This window comes from Euprymna scolopes, chromosome 46, assembly GCF_053919585.1.
Source record: "Euprymna scolopes isolate OS-2025 chromosome 46, ASM5391958v1, whole genome shotgun sequence".
NCBI lineage: Eukaryota > Metazoa > Mollusca > Cephalopoda > Sepiida > Sepiolidae > Euprymna > Euprymna scolopes.
In genome coordinates, this window is record NC_136527.1 from 27809809 (window position 1) to 27827704 (window position 17896).

The window sequence follows — 17896 nt, forward strand, 5'->3', positions numbered from 1 at the left end:
GACATTCATCAGACCACGTGGATTTAAACAAGCTCGGAGTTTTGACAAAACCTATTCATCAATAAATATGGCATATGCAATTCCGCCACCAGCAAAAATGGAAATGGATTATGATTTGCGAAAACACTGGGCGCTTTTCAAACTAACAAATTACGAGTTTTTTTATATTTTACTCGCAGTTTCGTGTTAGGGGTGTCAAAAATATTGAATAAATAATTTGTGAAAATATTGAATGAATACTGCTGTTCGTAATGTTCCTGAAATATTAAAAAATATTTTTAGTGTTAACATCTACGATGCTTTATTTGTATATAAAAAAGCAAACAGAAAATCACGATTTTTTTTCAGTTCTTAAATTTTAAATTTTAAAGGTGTTTTGATTTACAAAAAATGATATATTTTCACTAAAATTATAAAAAAAATAACGAGTTCAGTATATTCTGTGATGGTTAATAAATACTGAAAATTTCATTAAAATTGGTTCATTTCCTGAATTGAACTCATTTGAGCCCACCATCAGACTGCAGTGTTTGCTAATAAAGCTCTCTTCACTTTTCCACACACTTTACCGATCAAGCAAACGCTACACATAGAATGGTTCAGTTACGCCACTGTGGTAAAAAAAAAGTGGAAAAACAAAAATAAAAAATAACTAAAAACAAAGGACATGTTTTGATGAATACTTTAAAATTCAAAGAAGATGTTATGAAGTACGTAGCTACGACTACAACAAATGCAACCTCTGTTGAAATTTTTAATGGAGAAATAATTTTTATTTATTTTTTTATTTATACCCATTCAACATCTCCGCATTTGGGTCAAGGAACGCATTCCTTGACCGGTAGGTCACTTCTATTATCATCATCAGCAGCTTAGGTATAGTTCGCTTTCTAGCAGCCAGCCCCTCACCTACCCTCTGGAAGGGGGAGGAGGAGGACGACGACGATGGGCCTTTTGCCCTTTTTTGTCAGTTCGAATCAAGCCGGCCAAGAAGAAGGACGCTATTCGGCTCCGTCAGATCAGAAAGGATTCTTGACGCTAAATTCCACAGATTTTTCTCTCCTCCTTTGGAGAAAGACGTTTGTTTAGAACTAAACTATTAACGTTCTTTTATTCTCAGTCATTATAAGACAACAAGGTCTTACGATTGGAAGATTAATACCGGTTATTAAAAGACAATCGATTCTTACAACTGGTAAATTATTACTCTCAAAGGAGTAACGAAGGAAACTACCGTGTGTTGATGAGTTCTTTTCTAAGAAGAACAAAATTTAATTTCGCCGACGAGATGAGCAGAATATCGCCCCTAGAAAGGAAATCATCTTTTGAAAGATTTTCAACCTTCAAATCTTCCATAATTCAAAATTTACCCCTCATAAAGCCTACCAAAACGGCTTTGTGGTCTTCTCTCCCCTTTGAATTAAAAGACACAAGAGCCTTAACAAAGGAAATTACTTCTTTCTCCCATTTTAGGTCAAAGAAACTTTTTGTTTGTTCTTTCGGAAAAGAAAAAAAGAACATTTTGTCAAAGAAAGACTGAACATTTCGTTAAAAGGACTGAATTCAAAACAAGGACTGTTTTCCGTTTTTTTATATATTCTTTCTTTCAGCCTTTCTTGCAAGTAAGGATTGACGCCTTTTTGGCATTTTTGGCATTTTTTTTTAATATGTATTTTAAATTTTTCTAAAGGGTTTTTTAAACCCGAGCCTTGGGAAATAAAGGTAATCGATAACTTTTTGTTTTAATAAACTTGGATCATTTTAAACTTATTCGGGTCTGTATTTCTTTTGCTCATTTCCACTAGTTACTCTTTCCGAGAAATTTGCCATAAATGTTTTTCCTCTTTTTTTTTCTTTTCTTTTTGTTACCATGAAAAGCGGATTTTGGTGACGCACCCAAAATTTCCTCACCTCCTCATAAACTATGCGTGTGAAAAAGAGACTAACTTTGCAGGCCACCATTTTTAGACAAAAAAAGCAGCGGCATATTCTTAATATCAGCTTCATCTTCTCTCTGCTTCTCGCTACTTAACATGGTGTCATCGAGATTGCTCTCTTCGGAATGACCCATATACACTCAGTGAACAATTCCAACACATGTTCGGCAAAATCCCATGCAGTATAATACTCTAGACTCTAGTCTTACATACACGCTTGTCTCCATATGGAAGAGAGATTTATCGGATTATGTGGATTTCAACAAGCTCAGAATTTTGACAAAACCTATTCATCAATAAACATGGCGTATGCAATTCCACCGCCAGCAAAAATGGAAATGGATGACAATTTGCGAGAAAACTGGGTGCTTTTCAAACTAACATGGGAGAACTATGCAGCCGCGACGAAAATTGGGGAAAAAGTAGCAAACGTACAGGTAGGTACACTTCTTTCACTAATATGCAAGGAATGTCTGCAAATATACAAAAAACCGCCGATGTCGGCAGAGGAATGAGCAAACAAAAAAAAATTTTAGGAAAGATTGACAGAGTACTTTAAACCAAAACAGAACTCATATACCAACAGTATATGTCTAATTTCTGTACACAAGAACAGAGTGGAAAATTTGATCAAACTAAGACACTTAATCAAAACATGTGACTATGGCGCCCTTGAGGATGAGCTACTGTGTGACCAGGCAACAGTAATAATAATATTCCAGCCAGGCTCCGCAGTGAATCTAGACAGGGCGATAGATATTTGGAGGAGCACTGAACAGGTTGAACAACAGCTCGGCAAACTGAACAACCCAACAGAAACTATCAATTACACCAAGGGAGATAAGAAAAAGCTATGATAATTCATAAAGGACTGCAAATTCTGTGGACAGAGCCATGACAAAGGAAAGTGACAGACTTATGGACTTATGTTCTATCTACTTAAAGCGCAAACATATTGCCAGAGATACCAATCACAGGCGCAACCCACCCCATCACAACGGCAAAATAAATCCTCAACACAGCAAACTGCAAAGGTGCTTCGTGGAAACAGAAGCAGCCAGCAGTGACGAAAGCATCTATGCCCTGAGAAGTCTCCACAGGTCGCAAAAACTATCAGGCAGACGTTTGTATATCCACCCCAAGAGACAGCACAAAAACCTAATGCAAATTCCAAATTGACACTGGGACCAGCTGCAGTACCTTGGCCTTTGCTGACTACAAACGCATTACTAAAGCACCGCTACAACCGTCTCTCACAAAGTTGAAGCTGTATGACAATGCGATACTTACACCCATTGGGCTCAATAACACTCCACTGTGAAGTGAAGGGAATAAAAAAAGTCACCTTCCAAGTCGTGAATAGCAACTCACCATCATTACTTTCTGGACGGAATAGCTCTGCACTGAAACTCATAGCTTTTAACACAGAATGTGTGCGACAGCTGAGTGAAGTAAAGGAGGCAAAACCAATCACAAAAGAAGAAATCCTCAGCAACTACAGCGACATTTTCTCTGAACTGCCAAGTCTCTATGCAAAATAGTCCTCGCCGAGTCCCTCGACCACTTAAACTGAGTTAAAAAAAAACTTGACGAATGGTCAACGAATAAATAATAGCCTGGATCACTGAGCCAACTTCATGGATCAAAACCTAGTCGTCATACCGAAACCTAATAAATTGCGAATATGCATCGACCCATATCACCTGAATAAAGCGATCAGGTGCAACCACTACCAACCCCCAAGAGTCGAGGAAATCGCAACGGAAATGAAAAATGCCAGACTCCTATTAGTTGTAGATGCTAAAGACGGCTACCTTCAGGACGTTCTAGACGAGCCATCCTCATATTTAACGACATGCTGAACCCCTTTGGGCAGGATACGATGGATTCGAATGCCATTTGGAATCAGCTCAGCCCCCGAAGAATGGCAGCGATGACTTGACTGCTGTTTTGAAGTGATAGCAGACGATAGCATACTTTACGGGTCCAGTGCTAATGATGCAGAACCTGAAAAAAGCCATGATGCTGCCCTTGTGGCGCCTCTAGAAAGGTGTCACAAAGAAGGAGTAAAGCTCAACCCTACTAAGTTCAACTTAAAAAAAAATCTGTCAGCTACATGGGACATACTTTCAGTGCACAAGGGTTGGCACCTGATCCGGATAAAGACAAAGCAATATCAGAGATGCAACGCTCTACGGACATCCAAGGCGTTCAGTGATTACTAGGAGTCGTAAACTACCTCACCTTCGCTAAGTTTGTACCCAAACTCAGTACAGTATGTGAACCACTGCGACGCTTTCTGGACAAAGAATCTGTCTTTGACTGGCTGTTACAACATGAAACAGCATTTATTCAGATTAAAAAGCTCATCACTGAAGCCCCTATTCTTCATTATTATGACTTCAATAAGGAGGTCTCACTTGAATGTGACAGCTCGGAAGTCAGTCTCTGGGCAGTTCTAACAAAGGAAGGACATCCTGTTGTATATGCATCCGAGTACTCACAAAAACTGAGCAAAACTATGTCCAAATTGAGAAAGAGTGTCTTGCCATCGTATTCGCCACAGAACGTTTTGAACAATGCATTCTTGGTAAAGAGAAATTCAAAATATTCTCCGACTATAAACCACTGGAGACAATACTCGACAAAAACCAGGTTTCAAAATTCATGTGAGCCCAAAGAGACTCCAGCGGATGCGGCTAAAGCTCCAAAAATACTGCTTCGACGTGAAATACACGCCAGGACTCCAAATGTACAATAGTGATACCCTATCTCGTGCGTCACTACCTACTCCTGAAGCCACAACAGAAGATAACTGCACCATATTCTAACAGCAAGAACAGGAACTTACAAGAGACTTGGCAAACATCAATATGGAAGATGGCCTCTTTGTCACAGACCACCGCCTCTCACATATTTGAGAAGAGACCAGTCATGACACAACACTACAGACACTAATAATAATCACAAAAAAGGGTTGACCTGAGGAAAAAAACGACAGCCCACCAAACATTAAAGAATACTGGCCATACCGCGATGAACTGTGTTCTGAAAATGGTTTAGCATACCGAGGCACATGGCTTATCATTCCAACCAAACTCAGACACGAGATGATTACCAGGGCACACAGATCTCACCTGGGTATTTAGTACACACTTAACACAGCCCGCAACATAATGTTCTGGCCACAAATACATGCAGCGATCATCGAGGCAGTCTGAAGGGTGAAACCTGTCAACTGACTCAACCTCAACAAAAGCGATAACCTCTGATGACCCATCTAATACAAGTACATCCCTGGAAGTGTGTGGCCAGTAACTAGGTGTATCAGAATTTTTGTAGGAATTTTTGACACCCCTAACACGAAACTGCGAATAAAATATAAAAATCTCGTAATTTCTCTGTTAAAGGTGAGTTGTTTATTTTCTTTATGGATTATACTTCAAAAAAAAAACTATTAAATTTGTTTTAAAAGTAATAGAAATATTTTTTTAAACAGTAAAATTTTCCGAACTCAATATTTTTCAATTTTTAAAATTTAAAAATCTATCAAAATTTTTCTAGTCATTCTATTTTTTACGATATTTTCAGGGTCAATGTGAAATTTTATGTTCTTTTCGAATAAACCGAATATATTTTAGACAAACTTTTTTTTAAAAATTCATGCCCCTCCCCATTTTCAAGTGTTTATTAAAAAGTAAATAATCAATTTACCTACCGAAAAGTAAATAATTAATTTACTCAGAAATTGAAGAGAAAAGGTCAATAAATAATATATTCAAATTTAAAACAAACAAAAAACTTAGTGCTTTTTTTAGAATTTTGCCTGTAAAGTTTGAAGCTTAAAACCTTTTTTAACCACTTTATTTGTTTTTTCTTTTTTTTAATGGAACCTTTGTCCTTGCTCCTTTAATTGAAAAAAAAATTAGGGCTTGAATTACATTTTTCGAGGAGTTATAAGTCTGGAAAGACAGAGGGTCGAATAATTCACGCCTCCCATTTTGAAATGTCTATTAAAAAGTAAATAATTAATTTATGTACCAAAGTCTTATATATCACAAATTGAAGAGAAAAGGTCAATAAATAATATATTCAAATTTAAAACAAAAAAGGTACTGTTTTTTAGAAATTTACCTGTAAAGTCCGCAGTTTAAAACCTTTTATTTTAAAAAACACGTTTTTTTTTGTTTTTTTTTTAAATGAAACCTTGGTCCTTGCTCCTTTAATTGAAAAAGAATAGGGCTTGAATTACATTTTTCGAGGAGTTATAAGCTTGGAAAGATGGGGTGGAATTATTCACTATTTTCACGAAATTTCTGACTCACCTAGCCAGTTACTGCTTTGAACTAAACGGTAATTACTTAGTGAAAATGTATTATTTTGTTAAAATACTTTTACTAACGGTATAGTTTTCTGTAGTAAAAAATGATTCAATTTATTTTTGCTTTTTTATGAAAATAAAGCATCGTAAATTATAACAATAAAAAATAGCATTCAAAGCTGGTGACGTTACCACTGTACAAATGTGACATGCATATGAAGTGATTGAAAATAAACTAATAAGTACGTGCAAAATGAATGCCGATGCTCAAGATCTTTAAATATTTTGACCCGTCCATTTACTTTAAAATTCACAAAAAATCAAGAAATTAACCAATGTCGATGGCATTTTCAGTATCTCTCGAGTATCATGAAATATAATGAACGCATTATTTTTTATTTTAATCTTAGTAGAAATATATTATTTTGTTTAAACAAAAAATACCTTTACTAAAGTTATGGTTTTCAGTAATAAAGAAATGCGTGAATTTATTTTTGCTTTTTTTTAATGAAAAATGAGCATCGTTTATTGCAACCAAAAGATTTCATTTTTTTAATGAAAAATGAGCATCGTTTATTGCAACCAAAAGATTTCATTTTTTTAATGAAAAATGAGCATCGTTTATTGCAACCAAAAGATTTCATTTTTTTTAATGAAAAATGAGCATCGTTTATTGCAACCAAAAGATTTCATTTTTTAATGAAAAATTAGCATCGTTTATTGCAACCAAAAGATTTCATTTTTCTTAATGAAAAATGAGCATCGTTTATTGCAACCAAAAGATTTCATTTTTTAATGAAAAATGAGCATCGTTTATTGCAACCAAAAGATTTCATTTTTTTAAATGAAAAATGAGCATCGTTTATTGCAACCAAAAGATTTCATTTTTTTAAATGAAAAATGAGCATCGTTTATTGCAACCAAAAGATTTCATTTTTTTAATGAAAAATGAGCATCGTTTATTGCAACCAAAAGATTTCATTTTTTTTAATGAAAAATGAGCATCGTTTATTGCAACCAAAAGATTTCATTTTTTTAATGAAAAATGAGCATCGTTTATTGCAACCAAAAGATTTCATTTTTGTTAATGAAAAATGAGAATCGTTTATTGCAACCAAAAGATTTCATTTTTTTAATGAAAAATTAGAATCGTTTATTGCAACCAAAAGATTTCATTTTTTTTAATGAAAAATGAGCATCGTTTATTGCAACCAAAAGATTTCATTTTTTAATGAAAAATGAGCATCGTTTATTGCAACCAAAAGATTTCATTTTTTAATGAAACATGAGCATCGTTTATTGCAACCAAAAGATTTCATTTTTTTAAATGAAAAATGAGCATCGTTTATTGCAACCAAAAGATTTCATTTTTTTTAATGAAAAATGAGCATCGTTTATTGCAACCAAAAGATTTCATTTTTTTAATGAAAAATGAGCATCGTTTATTGCAACCAAAAGATTTCATTTTTGTTAATGAAAAATGAGCATCGTTTATTGCAACCAAAAGATTTCATTTTTTTAATGAAAAATTAGAATCGTTTATTGCAACCAAAAGATTTCATTTTTTTTAATGAAAAATGAGCATCGTTTATTGCAACCAAAAGATTTCATTTTTTAATGAAAAATGAGCATCGTTTATTGCAACCAAAAGATTTCATTTTTTTAATGAAAAATTAGAATCGTTTATTGCAACCAAAAGATTTCATTTTTTTTAATGAAAAATGAGCATCGTTTATTGCAACCAAAAGATTTCATTTTTTAATGAAAAATGAGCATCGTTTATTGCAACCAAAAGATTTCATTTTTTAATGAAACATGAGCATCGTTTATTGCAACCAAAAGATTTCATTTTTTTAATGAAAAATGAGCATCGTTTATTGCAACCAAAAGATTTCATTTTTTTTAATGAAAAATGAGCATCGTTTATTGCAACCAAAAGATTTCATTTTTTTAATGAAAAATGAGCATCGTTTATTGCAACCAAAAGATTTCATTTTTTTAATGAAAAATGAGCATCGTTTATTGCAACCAAAAGATTTCATTTTTGTTAATGAAAAATGAGCATCGTTTATTGCAACCAAAAGATTTCATTTTTTTAATGAAAAATTAGAATCGTTTATTGCAACCAAAAGATTTCATTTTTTTTAATGAAAAATGAGCATCGTTTATTGCAACCAAAAGATTTCATTTTTTTAATGAAAAATGAGCATCGTTTATTGCAACCAAAAGATTTCATTTTTTTAAATGAAAAATGAGCATCGTTTATTGCAACCAAAAGATTTCATTTTTTTAAATGAAAAATGAGTATCGTTTATTGCAACCAAAAGATTTCATTTTTCTTAATGAAAAATGAGAATCGTTTATTGCAACCAAAAGATTTCATTTTTTTTAATGAAAAATTAGCATCGTTTATTGCAACCAAAAGATTTCATTTTTCTTAATGAAAAATGAGCATCGTTTATTGCAACCAAAAGATTTCATTTTTTAATGAAAAATGAGCATCGTTTATTGCAACCAAAAGATTTCATTTTTTAATGAAACATGAGCATCGTTTATTGCAACCAAAAGATTTCATTTTTTTAAATGAAAAATGAGCATCGTTTATTGCAACCAAAAGATTTCATTTTTTTAATGAAAAATGAGCATCGTTTATTGCAACCAAAAGATTTCATTTTTTTTAATGAAAAATGAGCATCGTTTATTGCAACCAAAAGATTTCATTTTTTTAATGAAAAATGAGCATCGTTTATTGCAACCAAAAGATTTCATTTTTGTTAATGAAAAATGAGAATCGTTTATTGCAACCAAAAGATTTCATTTTTTTAATGAAAAATTAGAATCGTTTATTGCAACCAAAAGATTTCATTTTTTTTAATGAAAAATGAGCATCGTTTATTGCAACCAAAAGATTTCATTTTTTAATGAAAAATGAGCATCGTTTATTGCAACCAAAAGATTTCATTTTTTAATGAAACATGAGCATCGTTTATTGCAACCAAAAGATTTCATTTTTTTAAATGAAAAATGAGCATCGTTTATTGCAACCAAAAGATTTCATTTTTTTAATGAAAAATGAGCATCGTTTATTGCAACCAAAAGATTTCATTTTTTTTAATGAAAAATGAGCATCGTTTATTGCAACCAAAAGATTTCATTTTTTTAATGAAAAATGAGCATCGTTTATTGCAACCAAAAGATTTCATTTTTGTTAATGAAAAATGAGAATCGTTTATTGCAACCAAAAGATTTCATTTTTTTAATGAAAAATTAGAATCGTTTATTGCAACCAAAAGATTTCATTTTTTTTAATGAAAAATGAGCATCGTTTATTGCAACCAAAAGATTTCATTTTTTAATGAAAAATGAGCATCGTTTATTGCAACCAAAAGATTTCATTTTTTAATGAAACATGAGCATCGTTTATTGCAACCAAAAGATTTCATTTTTTTAAATGAAAAATGAGCATCGTTTATTGCAACCAAAAGATTTCATTTTTTTAATGAAAAATGAGCATCGTTTATTGCAACCAAAAGATTTCATTTTTTTTAATGAAAAATGAGCATCGTTTATTGCAACCAAAAGATTTCATTTTTTTAATGAAAAATGAGCATCGTTTATTGCAACCAAAAGATTTCATTTTTGTTAATGAAAAATGAGCATCGTTTATTGCAACCAAAAGATTTCATTTTTTTAATGAAAAATTAGAATCGTTTATTGCAACCAAAAGATTTCATTTTTTTTAATGAAAAATGAGCATCGTTTATTGCAACCAAAAGATTTCATTTTTTTAATGAAAAATGAGCATCGTTTATTGCAACCAAAAGATTTCATTTTTTTAATGCAAAAATGAGCATCGTTTATTGCAACCAAAAGATGTCATTTTTTTAATGAAAAATTAGAATCGTTTATTGCAACCAAAAGATTTCATTTTTTTTAATGAAAAATGAGAATCGTTTATTGCAACCAAAAGATTTCATTTTTTTAAATGAAAAATGAGAATCGTTTATTGCAACCAAAAGATTTCATTTTTTTAATGAAAAATGAGCATCGTTTATTGCAACCAAAAGGTTTCATTTTTTAATGAAAAATGAGAATCGTTTATTGCAACCAAAAGGTTTCATTTTTTTAATGAAAAATGAGAATCGTTTATTGCAACCAAAAGATTTAATTTTTTTTAATGAAAAATGAGAATCGTTTATTGCAACGAAAGATTTCATTTTTATAGGAACATTACGAAAAAAACGCTTAATGTCCGTATTTATGAATTCGATATAACTCGAAGAAAATTAAATTTTTTGAACTACCGATATTATCAGGGAATTATGTTTATTTAATATTTTCACCAAAAATATGCAAAAAATGTTTCTACTTTTTTAAAAATAAATTACAGGTTGCGCTTATTTATATGTACTATTGTAATATTTTCTTTGCTTGCATTACTGTGAAGTTTTCGCCATAACATAATTTGTATATAATCTTGAAAAATAAAATAAAAATATTTTCATTTAAAAGCAATAATATGAAAAAAAAATTAAATTTAAAAATTGACAAATCATACAAACGCTCATGATAGGAATGTACGGCTGGAAAAAAGATAACTAGCATATTTACTTCTCTTTAACTACTTAGCATCATTTTCAAACAGCCTTTCGACTGTCTTATATTTTGAGCTTTTGTATAATCCATCTTTTGAGACTTCAGTTTTCTTGACATTCTGCAAATCGAGAATCTTTTACTTTTGTGAGCTGATTAATTACGTTTTTTTGTACAATGTGTGTTTTTATTTAATTAAATATCTTGTGACTTTGCTTTACTGATTATCATTGAAATAGACACAGAAATCTAATATTTATCTTTCAAAGGATTTTTACAATTAATTTATTTAACTTCAAAATTTAGCTGAATTGCTTAGCTCGCCATGAAAACATTTCTGATAACTTTTTTTCAGGTGTACAAATATTTATTTCCTTTAGGAAATTAATTTTCGTCATTATTCTTTCAAATCCAATTAAAATGTAGTAGGAAACCTAAAAAAAATATGATAAATCAGCTTCCAAAACTATGTCCCCATCTTTATTCCGCCATTGTTGTCCGTACCTAACTACATAAGAATGTTGTTTAAAGCATCGATAATGCAAACACATTTTTGGTCTCGCATTTTCATTATTTTCGTACACTGTAAAAATCTTATGAAAAATATTACTATTTTTTAAGCATCTTCTTTTAATCATTGTATTTTACTACACGTGTAATTTTTGTTTGTTAAGTTTATTTAAAGTGATTTTTGTTTGTTAAGTTTATTTAAAGTGTGGGCCAAGCCTCAACAACCAAGATTTGTGAAAACCTAATGTCATCATTTCCTCTGACGGGGATATACATATAACAGGAGACTGCTCGTGAATTTCATACGATCAAACTTTCTTTTTCGACTGAAGCCAGTTTAACACACCTGGAATGAATACTGCTTTGGTACTGTATATGGGTACGCGTTTTTGCTTCATCAATAACACATAAACGGCAACCAGATCTAGGTGCTACTGCTACAGATTTCATGACATATTGGAATTCAAAATGCAAACATTTTACAAGAATATGATGTGACATTGTTTCTTTTAATTTCATCAAAAGTTTCCTGTGGTGAGTGATTTTCAAACAAGACAAATGATCACGGCATGACACTTGACAGGCTCCATTTCACATTTAACTAATTTCAAAAACTTTCGAACATCAATTTGTTCAGAGTTGACATTCGTCATACGACCCATAGAGATATAAATCATCATATATGCAACATTTCTACTATATTAAACAAACGGAAGTTGGTCAGAACATTTCTTATTTAACGTCCCTCCTATCTAAAAAAATTGCACATTAAACATATTTAAGAAAAAATTTAAAAAGGCAAAGTGCTAACAGATATTTAGACATAAAAATACTCAATATAAATAGGTTTTATTGAAATCTAATTTAAAAAGTAAAAAACTTACGACGTGACCTTCGCATAAATGTATGTTTTTTTTCGATTTAAAGATTTAAAATAAATACCCAATATAAAATAGACGTTTTATTTAAACGCAATTTAAAAAGTAAAAACTTAAGACGTGACCCAGCATAAAAGTTGCATGTTTTTTCGTGTTTTAAATTTAATATATAAATACTCAATATAAAATAGACGTTTTATTGAAATGCAATTTAAAAAGTAAAATACTTAAGACGTGACCTCGGCATAAAAGTTGTATGTTTTTTTCGTTTTAACGATTTTAGACATAAATACTCAATATAAAATAGACGTTTTATTGAAATGTAGAAATTTAAAAAGTAAAAAACTTAAGTTGCGACCTCGGCATAAAAGTTGTGTTTTTTTCGTTTTAAAGATTAACATGAGAATAAAAAATTTGTTTAAAGAAAATTATTAACATCATCAAAGGATCATATTATTTTCTCTCATTAGAGGAAAGCCATATACATTACAAAAATATGGCTTTTTAATTTTTCTTATTTAATTTAGTACAGAAAATCGAAACTTACTTGGTTAACATGTGTGCGTGCTTCAAAAACGTCGGTATTGAATCAAAAACAGAAAAAAGATTAAAACAGTTACCCAATAGGTTTTATTATAAACAATCATTAGAGCGACTATAAAAAATAAAATTAAAAAACTCGCATTTCAATGCAAATGATAAGGTGAATAAAAACACATGTAAACAGAAGACGAGTTAGAAAAATAGTGTCGTATTTTGAATTTGTACGTTTCGACAACACAATGTCAAGTTTGGGAATTGGAAGTTTTCACAAGAGAGTGTTAAGTTTCCCTGTTAAATTGTTAGTAAAACCATATACGTTAGTTAGTTTGAAGAGATCCTCTTGGAACTTACACATGATTATAGTGGGATAGACCAGAAGAGAAGAAGACTAGTTAAATAACAGGTACTGGGGTTCTGTATAGAGGGTCTCAAAGATAGGAAGGTGGAGATGGCTGTGATGAGACACGAGCTACATGACCTTCAAGTGGCTTATCAGAAAGCCCTAGCAGAAGTTAAATGGAAGATCTGGCCTTATGCAAGCAAGGAGTACAAAAACTATCCCATGGACAGCAGATACTAGTTGAGCCAGTTCCCCAAGATACGGAGACAGATGTGAGGAAACCAAGTAGAGAGTAGGGGACTAGAATTTAAAACTAGAGACAAGGAAACAGGCAGGTAGATAATTAGGTCTTACTATTTTGCTTAGGTGGGCAACATCCAGAGATTCTGCAAGAAGCATATCCAGGGAAACAAGCAGAGCTGCATTCATGCAATGCCCGATGAATGGAATAACTAATATAATATGATAAAGTGTCTTACTTAAGGGGCCGATGAATGGAATAACTAATATAATATATATGATAAAGTGTCTTACTTAAGGGGGGCGGTTCATCAGAAATTTATTTATGTTGGACTTGAAGACATTCAAGTTGTAGTTAGATGGGAAACAGGCAAACAGAACAGAGTTGCACAAGCGTGCACTTCTAAGAAAGAAGCTTTGTTCATGGAATCTACATTTTGATTTGGGCACAGATAATGAATGGGGAAAATTATTTAGAATGGTTTTAGCTAGACGGGTGTCGATCGTGAAAGATTCACTAGAGGGGACCAGAAATTGGAACTCAGACGAGCATTTCCCAATGAAATAACGATAAAACAAAGACAGGCTCGCAATATCTCTTCTGTGGGGGAGAGGTTGCAGGGAAGAGAAAAAGGTATATCCGACTAAACCAGGAAGTCTATTTCGTACTCTGTCAAGACAGGATAGGCTGTTTTTAGCAGCTCCTGCCCAGACGTGGCAGCAGTACTCCATCCTTGGACGTACCTGGCTTTTATATAGATAGAGAATTACATCAACAGTGAGATATCTACTGGAGCGGTAGAAGGATCCCACCATTTTCCTAGCGACCTTGCAACAGACTTGATGTATGTGTTCCATTTCAGATCATGGGCAAAGGTCAAACCCAGAAGCTTATCAAAGCATGGAGCCTCCCCAAGACGAGAGACATCCATTTCAACTGATGCCAGATGAGGACGAAAGCGTTGAGGATCTAAAGATAGGAGTTTGGTTTTAGATGCATTAAAAGTAACCAGCCCCCTCTTCCCCCATTGTACCATGCGCTCAAGATCAGAGGAGAGAGAATCAAAAAGAACTTTGTTATTTACGGCCTTTGATGTGTTGCCATAGATGGTCATGTCATCAACATAGATGTCAACGAATGATTCAAGTATGTTTTGGGAGATCATTAATGTAGATCAGGAAGAGAGTTGGGCACAGGATGGACCCCTGAGGGACTCCAGCATTAAAACTCTGGGCCTCTGATTTCTGCCCATCAACCACTACTCTTATGAGCCTATCAGAGAGAAATGATTTAATGATTGAGAAAACATTTCCAGTTATACTCTAGCTGGAAATCTTGTGAAGTAGGCCTTTATGCCATACTTTATCGAAGGTCTTTGACATGTCAAGAGCAATTGCCCTAGAAAGAAGCCTTTGTCAAGAGATTCACTAATCCTACGATATAACCAGGAGCACATCTGCTGTAGATCTAGCAGAACAGAAACCATATTGCATCTCACTTAGAAGGTTATTTCTGCTGAAGTGGTTAACTACTTCTCTATTTAGTATGGATTCCAGCAGGAATGACACACAGGAGACTTATTGGTCTCTACTGAGGAGGAGATGATTCATCACCTGAATTCTTAAAAATAGGTCATACTGATGAGGTTTTCCAGGGTGTTAGGAAGCACTTCTCCTTAAGGCAATGCGTAAACTGTTTTGTAAGTATGAGGGCAAGTTCTGGTTGAAGCTTTTTCAACAACTATAATCGGAATGCCGTCAGGGCCAGTTGCTTTACTGGAATCAAAGTTATTGATTAGCTTGGCGACCTCATACACAGATATTAGTATGTTGCATAGTGTGTTGTCTGTTATAGGAGGAAATACGGGGAGTTGATGGTCTTCGTCGCATAGGGTAGAATTAGCTGAAAAGTTCTTGGCAAATAGTTTGGCCTTGTCTGATGCTGATGATATGACATCAGGTCAATTGATGATGGTTGCAATAGATGTGGTCAATTTTCTCAGATATACTCTTAAAGATAGTAACTCTGCTGTTGTGGGAGTGATAGAGGGTAAATATAAATGCGGTGGTGTAAACAAGTGGAACCCAGAAGCACATATAAGGTAAATTAGAGTATTTTCTGGAGATATCCTTACCACACAAAAAGCCATCTTTAATGTAGGCACATATTTCATGCCCATGGTGATCTTGGGGGTCAGATTTAGATGTTAAGTTAGAGTATGTATAGTGGTTAGCTGGAGACTTTTGCGGTTCCTAATAAGAACACAGACACGGTGATGCTACTGTTGTTCATGAAATTTTCCCAAGATTTGGAGCATGTGGCCAGAAAAAGGGTGCTTAGTTTACATTAAATTTATATAGAAAACTGATCCCCACTTTTTAAAAAAGCAATTTCCTCATATCATGAAAAATAATTCCCTGTGCCACTTTTGAAGTATATATTCGTTTTTAGCACACCCGAAAAAATATAAAATGATCCACTGCAAAAAAAAAATGAAAAAACAAAAGACATTTTTTTTTTTTTACTTTAAACTTGTGAAACAGTTTAAAACACATAAAATTCATAAAATTATGTTTTTTTTTTCTTTGGTCAACTCTAAAGAAGTTATTTTTTTACGTGTAAGTCAGTATTGAAAACAAAAAAGAAAAACAATCCACAGTGAAACATTTTCAATGATGAATAAACATTTTTATTAGAATTATTCGCTTAGTAAATGTAGTTATCTCCCTTACATTTTTAACGTATTCTGCAAATGCACAAAAATCGATACAAAATTCATGTAGTAATACTTACGTTTTTGTTTTATAATCTGCTTTCGATTAACTTTATCTGCTTTTATAAAGGAAACGGTTTTTCAAATGTGATTGACTTTACAAACTCAAGTTAACATTCAAGATGACGAACGGAAGAGCAAGTTCGCAGAAAACAAAAATAAAAACAAACCACGATAAAATATTTAGTTTAAAATACAAATAACGATTTACTAAACGACGTTTTATTTACTGGATTTTTTCCGGCATTCACCGGAAGTTACTATCTTCCCTTAAGTTCGATTTTTTATTTTTTTAATCCTTTTAATTAACACACGCGTACTGAGAGTAGATATGGTAAAAAATGAAGGAAAAAAACATTGTTGAGAACACAAAAAGAAAAATTTATAAAAGCGTTGAATGGGGAGTCGTATGCGTAAGGAAATGAACAACACAGCTAGAAGTAAGGGGGTCGGACATGTGGGTAAAGAAAATAAACAAAGTCCGTAGTTAAGATGAAATAAAAAAAACAAAAAAAAACGTTAAAATTATTAAAAAGTGTCTTTAAGAAGGAGATATATAATGTTTCTTACCGGAGATGACTTAAAACGACGAAGGACAACAGAAGATAACAGAGATATGTGCGGCTGATGGCTACAGTTAGGGAACAAAACACCGGTCAAGCTACCGGTGTCGAGTCAGAGGAAACTCTATAAGAAAAATGTCCGGGCAAGGGAGATAACTGTGTAACGGACTAAACTAAGAGACATAACACATGCATTGCAAGATAGACAACTATTTTTTTAAAAATAAAACAACTTTTTTAATTATTGTAATTTATTTATATTTAAAAAAAAATGTGTTTCTTATTATTGAAAAGATGGTTAAGTTAATCTTGGAACTCGACTGTTTTGTTTAGTAAACTGCTTTATTGAATCGATTTTGAACTTCAATTTCACTTTTAAAATATTCGTGTATTCATGATCATATATATATTACATAAAAAATGCGAGTAGGAAAAGTAATATATATATATATATATATATATATATATATATATATATATATATATATATATATATATATATATATATTAAGTAATGTGATTGATAATTTAAAATTTAAAAATCAAATTATAATTAAATCAAAAATCCGTTTCATAAGAAGGAACAACAACAAAATCAATTATCTGAACGATCGTTTCGAAAAACAATGCTTTTTATAGTGGTAGACATCAAGTTACGTACAATATGTAAATGTTGGTTCGTTCGGAATTAATTGTCTAAAAAACCACTGGATGGCTTCCACGTTTTGGTATAATATGTTTACTATATCCATGTGTGTTTTTATATATTTCTTTTTTATTATAACATTATACTTAATTTTTCTATGATAAATAGGTAGATTTCTTTGTATCGAGAGGCCATTTTTTTTATTTAGGGACAATTATTTATTACCGCTTCCTGTCACGTGACCAGTGTTACAATTTAGCGGTTTTCCTGCTATATCTGGAGATTTCGGTTACAATCTAGCGGGAAATTCTAGAAAATCTGGAGGTATTTGGCACCCACACACCCGCATTAGAAAAGCGCTTGAAAATATTCAATGTAAGTAAAAAAAAAAAGTAGCATTTATTGCCTTTGGTAACAATTATTTATTGATTATTTGTTTTGTTTTTCACCTTTTTTTCGACTAACCATTCTTAAATCTCACTATAAAATCGATTTTTCCAAGTACATTTTAGGTGGGGGTGGGGGGGATTCTAACCTCAGAAGTTTGGGTT